Below are 8,168 nucleotides of genomic sequence, written 5' to 3'. Positions count from 1 at the left end.
CTGGATAGTGGTCGATGTGTGGGGTAATAGTAGTAGATGTAGGCAGGAGTCGGTCTACTAATCTTGGAGGTGATGCCTATATACTGATCATTGCCTGGATATCGTCATGATTATTTGAAGTTCTATCAATTGCCCAACAGTAATTTGTTTACCCACCGTTTGCTATTTTTCTCGAGAAAAGCCACTAGTGAAACCTACGGCCCCCGGCTCTCTTTCTCATATTATTTGCCTTTGCGGTCTACTTTTCCTTTGCTTTTATTTTCAGATCTATTAAACCAAAAATACAAAAATACCTTGCTGTAATTTATTCTTATTTATTTTATTTGGCGTTCGATCTATCAATCTACTACAATTTATCTCATGTCTGTTTGCCTATCTTGGGCGCCGCTACCCGAAAGGGATTGACAACCCCTTTTACATGTTGGGTTGCTAGTATTTGTTATTTGTGTGCAGGGGCTATTTATGTTGTGTTGCTTGGGTCTTCTACTGGTCCGATAGCCTTGGTCTCATAAATGAGGGAAATACCTACCGTTGTTGTGCTGCATCATCCCATCGTCTTTGGGGAAATACCGACGTAGCTTCAAGCCGCATCAAGGAGTAGATGGTATTATTAGATGTTGTGTGCCTGAGCATGAACATGGACAAATCCTATGGAAAGTTCACTCCGAAGCTTATGGAGGGCATCATGCTGGAGATAGATCTACTCACAAGGTATTGCAATCTGGATTTTATTAGCCTACTCTCTTCAAGGATGCCCGTAAGTTCGTCTTATCTTGTGATGAATGCCAAAGAATAGGTAATATCAGTAAGCATCAAGAAATGCCTATGAATTATTCACTTGTTGTTGAACCATTTGATGTTTGGGGATTTGATTACATGGGACCTTTTCCTTCCTCTAATGGGTATACACATATTTTGGTTGCTGTTGATTATGTTACTAAATGGGTAGAAGCTATTCCAACCAGTAGTGTTGATCACAACACCTCTATTAAAATGCTTAAGGAAGTTATTTTCCCAAGGTTTGGAGTCCCTAGATATTTAATGACTGATGGTGGTTCACACTTTATTCATGGTGCTTTCCATAAAATGCTTGCCAAGTATGATGTTAACCATAGAATTGCATCACCTTATCATCCTCAGTCTAGTGGTCAAGTTGTACTTAGCAATAGAGAAATAAAATTAATCTTGCAAAAGACTGTCAAATAGGTCGAGGAAGAATTGGTCTAAGAAATTAGATGATGCACTTTGGGTTTATAGAACAGCATATAAAAATCCTATGGGTATGTCTCCTTATAAAATGGTTTATGGAAAAGCTTTTCATTTATCTCTTGAGTTAGAACATAAAGCATATTGGGCAATCAAAGAACTCAATTATGATTTCAAACTTGATGGTGAAAAGAGGTTATTTGATATTAGCTCATTAGATGAATGGAGAACCCAAGCTTATGAAAATGCCAAGTTATTTAAAGAAAAAGTCAAAAGATGTCATGATAAGAGAATCCAAAAGTGTGAGTTCAAAGTAGGAGAATATGTTCTTTTGTACAACTCTCGTTCAAGGTTCTTTGCAGGAAAACTCCTCTCAAAATGGGAAGGCCCCTATGCCATCAAGGAGGTTTATCGTTCCGGAGCCATCAAAATAAATAATGCCGAAGGTACTAACCCAAAGGTTGTTAACGGGCAACGAATAAAACATTATATCTCAGCTACGCCCATTAATGTTGAAAGTAATATTATCCAAACTTTGACACCGGAAGAACACATGAAAGAATCCTTCCGGAACACTCCAAAATCGTGAAGATAAGGAGGTACGTGATACGGTAAGTAAATGAACTCCGAAAAATCCGCAAAAATATTTTTTGTCAGTTTTGGAATATTTAAAAAAATAGGAAAATAAGAAACTTTCAGGAAGCATACCCTGGTGGGCACAAGACACCAGGGCACGCTTGGCTTTCCAGGTGCGCCCAGGTGGGTTGTGCCCACCTGGGGTACCTTCCGGACTCCATTTTTTCTACAACTTGCTTGTTTCCCAAGATAAAAAATCTTTATATACCCCCCGAACCTGTTGACCACTGTATAGCGGAGAAATCCTCTGTTTTCTTTTCCTGTTGTTATCTGTCAGATCCCATCTACCATCCCGCTTCAAGCTCCTCCAAGGACAAGTTGTTCAGGAACGTCATCAACCCATATTTGCGGGAGGTGGTGCAGCACCCTCAAGTCATACAGATGCATGACGGGGTGCTTCACCTCTGCGATGTGCCTGGTCCTAAGGGGACGGGAACTGTGGAGGTCGATACGTCTCCAACGTATCTATAATTTTTGATTGTCCCATGCTATTATATTATCAACCTTGGATGTTTTATATGCATTTATATGCTATTTATATGATTTTTGGGACTAACCTATTAACCTAGAGCCCAGTGCCAGTTTCTGTTTTTCTTTGTTTTAGAGTATCGCAGAAAAGGAAAATCAAACGGAGTCCAATTGACCTGAAACTTCACGGAACTTATTTTTGGACCAGAAGAAGCCCACGGAGTATCGGAGATGGACCAGGAGAGTCCCGGGCTGTCCACGAGGGTGGGGGGCACACCCACCAACCCTGGGCGCGCCCCCTGCCTCGTGGACAGCCCGGAGATCCACCGACGTAGTTCTTCCTCCTATATATATCCATTTACCATAAAAACTTCGAGCAACACAATAGATCAGGAGTTCCACCGCCAAAAGCCTCCCTAGCCACCAAAAACCAATCTAGACCCGTTCTGGCACCCTGCTGGAGGGGGGAATCCCTCTCCGGTGGCCATCTTCATCATCCCGGTGCTCTCCATGACGAGGAGGGAGTAGTTCTCCCTCGAGGCTGAGGGTATGTACCAGTAGCTATGTGTTTGATCTCTCTCTCTCGTGTTCTTGAGGTGGTACGATCTTGATGTATCGCGAGCTTTGCTATTATAGTTGCATCTTATGATGTTTCTCCCCCTCTACTCTCTTGTAATGGATTGAGTTTTCCCTTTGAAGTTATCTTATCGGATTGAGTCTTTAAGGATTTGAGAACACTTGATGTATATCTTGTGTGGGATACCCGTGGTGACAATGGGGTATTCTATTGATCCACTTGATGTATGTTTTGGTGATCAATTGCGGGTTCCGCCCATGAACCTATGCATAGGGGTTGGCACACGTTTTCGTCCTGACTCTCCGGTAGAATCTTTGGGGCACTCTGTCGGTGTCAAAACTGGCGGATCTCGGGTAGGGGGTCATGAACTATGCGTCTAGGCGGATGGTAACACGAGACGTGGGACACAATGTTTTTACCCAGGTTCGGGCCCTCTCGATGGAGGTAAAACCCTACTCCTGCTTGATTGATCTTGATGATATGAGTATTACAAGAGTTGATCTACCACGAGATCGAAGAGGCTAAACCCTAGAAGCTAGCCTATGGTATGATTGTTGTTCTTGCTCCTATGGACCAAACCCTCTGGTTTATATAGACATCGGAGGGGGCTAGGGTTACACAGAGTCGGTTACAAGGAAGGAGATCTACATATCCGTACTGCCAAGCTTGCCTTCCACGCCAAGGAGAGTCCCATCCGGACACGGGACGAAGTCTTCAATCTTGTATCTTCATAGTCCAACAGTCCGGCCAAAGGATATAGTCCGGCTGTCCGGATACCCCCTAATCCAGGACTCCCTCGGTAGCCCCTGAACCAGGCTTCAATGACGATGAGTCCGGCGCACAGATTGTCTTCGACATTGCAAGGCGGGTTCCTCCTCCGAATACTTCATAGAAGATTTTGAACACCAGGATCGTGTCCGGCTCTGCAAAACGAGTTCCACATACCATCGTAGAGAGAATAATATTTCCACAAATCTAATCTGCTGACGTACCCCGTAGCGTGACATCACACCACAGCCAGGTCTTTATTCGAATCATTTTCATAACCCATCTCAGCTTGTTTCGCGAGGCGGTTTCCTTGGCACGTCTTGTCAAAGCAGAGATCGTGTACCCCTTATCACGGGATTCTCATCAATACGGATGTGGGTAACCCAACCGTGCCTATTGGTAGGACTCCTAGATCTTAGGCAAGTCCCAAACGGCCACGAGGAGGATGCTTGATATTCACCCTCTTTATAAAGGGGACAAGGCTTTTTCTTTTTTCCCTCTCGTGCTCAATCAAATCCTTCCCCTACCTCGAGTTCTAACACCCAAAACTCAGGTCAGGTGCTTCGGACCTTCAACTATGTCCGGATCCAACTTTCAAGGTCGGTGGATGCCTTCCTCCGTCACGGAGGAGGACATCAAGAAGTTGAGAGTGGCCAGATATCTGGCCGCCAAAATTTCGCATCGGCTGCCTGCCCGAGGGCAGGTCATCCCTACTCCCGAACCCAACGAGAGTGTCGTGTTCGTCTCCCACTTCCTCCGAGGACTAGGCCAGGCTCTGGATCCCTTTGTTAGGGGTCTTATGTTCTATTATGGGCTAGATTTTCACGATCTGGCCCCAGATTCCCTTCTTCACATTTCGTCATTTATTATCGTATGTGAGGCCTTCCTCCGCATTATCCCTCACTTCGGCCAGTGGCTCAAGACCTTCGATGTGAAGCCGAAGATGATCGAGGGGCAGCATGCAGCGTGCGGAGGCGCTTTAATAAGAAAAATCGTTGACGCTCCCTGGCCTGAGGGTAGCCTCCCAGAGGTGTCTGGATTGTGGCAGCGGGAGTGGTTCTACATTACAGCTCCCCGAAGTGCCAAGTGGGTAGCTGCCCCCACCTTTCGCTCAGGCCCCCACCACAAATGATGTCATGGATCAACAGGGGGCTGAGCTGGGGTCCAGCCAATGACGTGCCAATACTGCAAAGCCGTATCCGAGATCTCTTTGAGAGAGATTTCAGTCTAGTTATGGTAGTGCAAGTTATGCTAGTTCGTCAAATCCAGCCTTGCAAACGCCGGCCCCTTCGCATGTGGCAATTCAACCCGGAAGGACCGCGAGCTATTCAACGTTTCCTCGACATGACGCCCGAGGAGATGTACAAATTGTTCTTCGGACCAGAAATAATGTGTCCGGACATCACTGAGGATGCAGGTCTGAGCTGCAATCGCCCGGATACCCAAGTAAGTAGCTCCGCATCCGAACACACTGTCCGTTTATTTATCGCAACTTCGCCCTATAAAGACGCTTTTTGACCAGGATTGGATAGCGAAGGCAAAGTTGATCGGGTGCCCGGCCCCCCTCCCTGAGACCTCACCAAATCCCGTGCTAACCAGGATGCTGGAGATCGCGCTTTATCAAGCACCCTTAGGAGAAGATAAAGGGGGGAACAAGGAGTCTAGCACCTCCGCGAAGGAGGTTAGCCGGGGAGGAGGGACTGAAACTTCCTCTCCCCAGGGAAGGAAGAGGACTGCCTCCGAGGACCCAGAGACAATGGTCTCCAAACGGGGGAAGAAATCTTCGCCGAAGGGTCCTGCACTGGGGGCTACCCCGGCCGCACTATACCCTCAAGGGGATCAGCCCTCCACCGAGCTGTAAGTAAAAGGGTACTTAATAATGAAAATATCTCGCTTTACTTCCGAGGAAAATAATCGAAGCATTTATCTTGCAGTTCAGATCTTAGCCCTTCTCAGCAGAGCTCGTCTTCAGGGGATCTTCTTCCAGAGATGATGGAGAGCGAAACGCATCCCCCTGCCATACCGCCTCACGAGGCAGGCGACCCCGAGGTGTCATCGCGGAGGGTTTCTCCTGATCCGGCAAGGCAGAAGGTAATCCTATGGCCACCCGAAGTCCTCAGTATCCGGCTCTTGAAGAGAGCAATCGAAAGAGTCCGGCACCGTCTGGTGTGCGATCGGACGTACTGAGGGATCTGCTAGAGCAAGCGGCTATCTCAGAAGAGCACCGCACGTTGATGGGTACGGTGATTGAAAGGATTTCGTCCGCCAAAAGCGAGTTGCATGAAGCCTTTATGAGTCTACTGTAGGTTTTGAGGTACGCGAAATGATGTACATTTTTGACAGTACCGCACATTTTTAGATGTGCCTTGTAGATAGTAGCCCCTGAGACTCTGGTTGTCGTCGAAAACGGCGGCAAACAGAGGATCATAGTCATAGGTAATAACTAGACCGCCTTTATGTGCAGGTGATTGAAGCTCCGGTGGCTAGCCAGACTGATGGGTTTGCACAGGGTAAGTGATTTTTCTGGTGATTGTCACATAATAAGAGCAGCATGATGCCAGTATCTTTAATATGTTGTGACTGCAGATGGAGCTGCCACCGTGGAGACCCTTCGGGCGGAGCTTGCCCGAGCCAAGGAGCAAGCAAGGAGTAGAAATGTGGCCGCTTTAACGACGGCCGAAGAGTTAAGGGCCGAATAGGCCGCGCATTGCGAGAGCAAAGAAAAAATAGCCAAGATGGCTGTAGAGTTAAAAGATGCTGCTGACCGTTACCAGCTTCTTGAAGAAGAAAACCGGGCGAAGGCAACAGACCTGGAAAAGGCCCGGGTGGCTGCCAAGGAAGCCCGCTCCAAAATTAGAGCGACGAAGGAGGAGCTGCATCAAGCTGCGGATATTGTATCTGGGAAGACCTTCTTGTTGCGGACTAAGTTTGGGGATCCAAAGTATGCACCTCTGGACCGGCTATGGAGTTCTGCGGACGCCTACGTGGATTTGGCTGCAAGTGCTGCTGATGCGGCCGAGTACTTCAAGGATCAGAAAGATCACGAAGTGGAAAAACTGTTTTGGTCACAGTTTCATGCTCCAGCCCTTCCGCTGCTGTTGAATGAGCAAATGGTTGAGTGTGCCGAGCTCCATAGATTATCCGGACTTGCCATGAGGTCCGTTGTGGATCATCTGTGGCCGGGAGGGCCAAGACCGAATAGCTACTTTAGCTTAGTGCAACAATTCCTTGGTGCTGTGCCACACATCGATGTTGTAAAGGGGTCGGCGTGCATAGAAGGCTCACGGATGGCCCTTGCCCGTGTCAAACATACTGAGCGGAGATGGATGCCACCACTGTTGTGGCACAGGGTTCGGCCATAGGCCGAGTGGCTGCCGAGCACTACTTTGAAGAAGTTCTTGAAGGCGCTTGTTCGATAGAGGCTCAGTGCTCGAAGAATATTATGTTTGAGTGACATGTATTCCCATTGTAAAAACAATGTTTTATTGAGTTTATTAAGGCTGTATTTATACTTTTGCCCAAAAGTACTATGATGCCTCCTGTGCGGCCGTGTATGTATATATGTATATAACCTGAAAGATGGCAGTCTTCGGCTTCGGCCCCCACGCATATAATGCGGGGGTGCTCGCAGAAGACGCATGTTCACACTTGATCCAACGTCTTGGTCCATTAAGGAGGTGATAGCGCAGCGAACTAGGCGAACGGACTATAATGCTTTAACACTTTCACTTAGCCAAAGGAGTATGACAGTGGGGCTACTATATAGCCCCTAGTGGCTCCGCACTCATCCGAATTCGGGGCGCGTACATGCCTGGTCGGGAAATGGCCCTTCGTTAAGGCAGAGGAATCCCGAAGATTCCGCTAGGTCATTGAGTGGTTGACCAGTCTCACGCTATATCATGACAGTCGGTTTTCGGCTTTCTCTATTGAGGTGCTCGTCCGGATGAACCAGGGCACAATCGCAGTAGTTCTCCTGGTGCCGCCTTAGCCGATAGAGCGGAACGTAAGGCAGCAAAACACAGGAGCCGGGCAAACCCAACATTTTACCAAAGACATGATTCGGAGCTGATGCATATAAGGCCAAACTCGCGACGCCGAACACTCCCTAAGGTATTCGGTCTTTATGATGTAAATTGGGCTAAACAGTGCCCTTTGTAATAAGCCCCTGGTGTCCAAGTACGTGCAATATTCTGGCGTGGCCACATGCCAATACGTCAGCATCCTTCTTAATTGTACTGAGAATCCGGGGGATGTATATCAACAAGAGACAGTAAAAATGGTTTACGCAAGGTCTTAATCTAAAAAGAATCCTTGGAACGGGTCCCTGCTGCACGTTTGCGCATGTGTCTCCGTTGTGCCGTATCCTGGACGGGTGTAGCACGATGGTCATCTGTAAAAGAGAGGAACTTAGTTGAAAAGTTGTCGTGCAAAAGGTAGGTTATACTAAATAAACAATGTACAGTTCAAGATGAGTAAAGTTGAGCCTAATTGTCACTTGTTTACACGCGTTGAC

The sequence above is a fragment of the Triticum aestivum genome, chromosome 3A, assembly GCF_018294505.1.
Source record: "Triticum aestivum cultivar Chinese Spring chromosome 3A, IWGSC CS RefSeq v2.1, whole genome shotgun sequence".
NCBI lineage: Eukaryota > Viridiplantae > Streptophyta > Magnoliopsida > Poales > Poaceae > Triticum > Triticum aestivum.
This window is presented reverse-complemented; position numbering follows the sequence as displayed.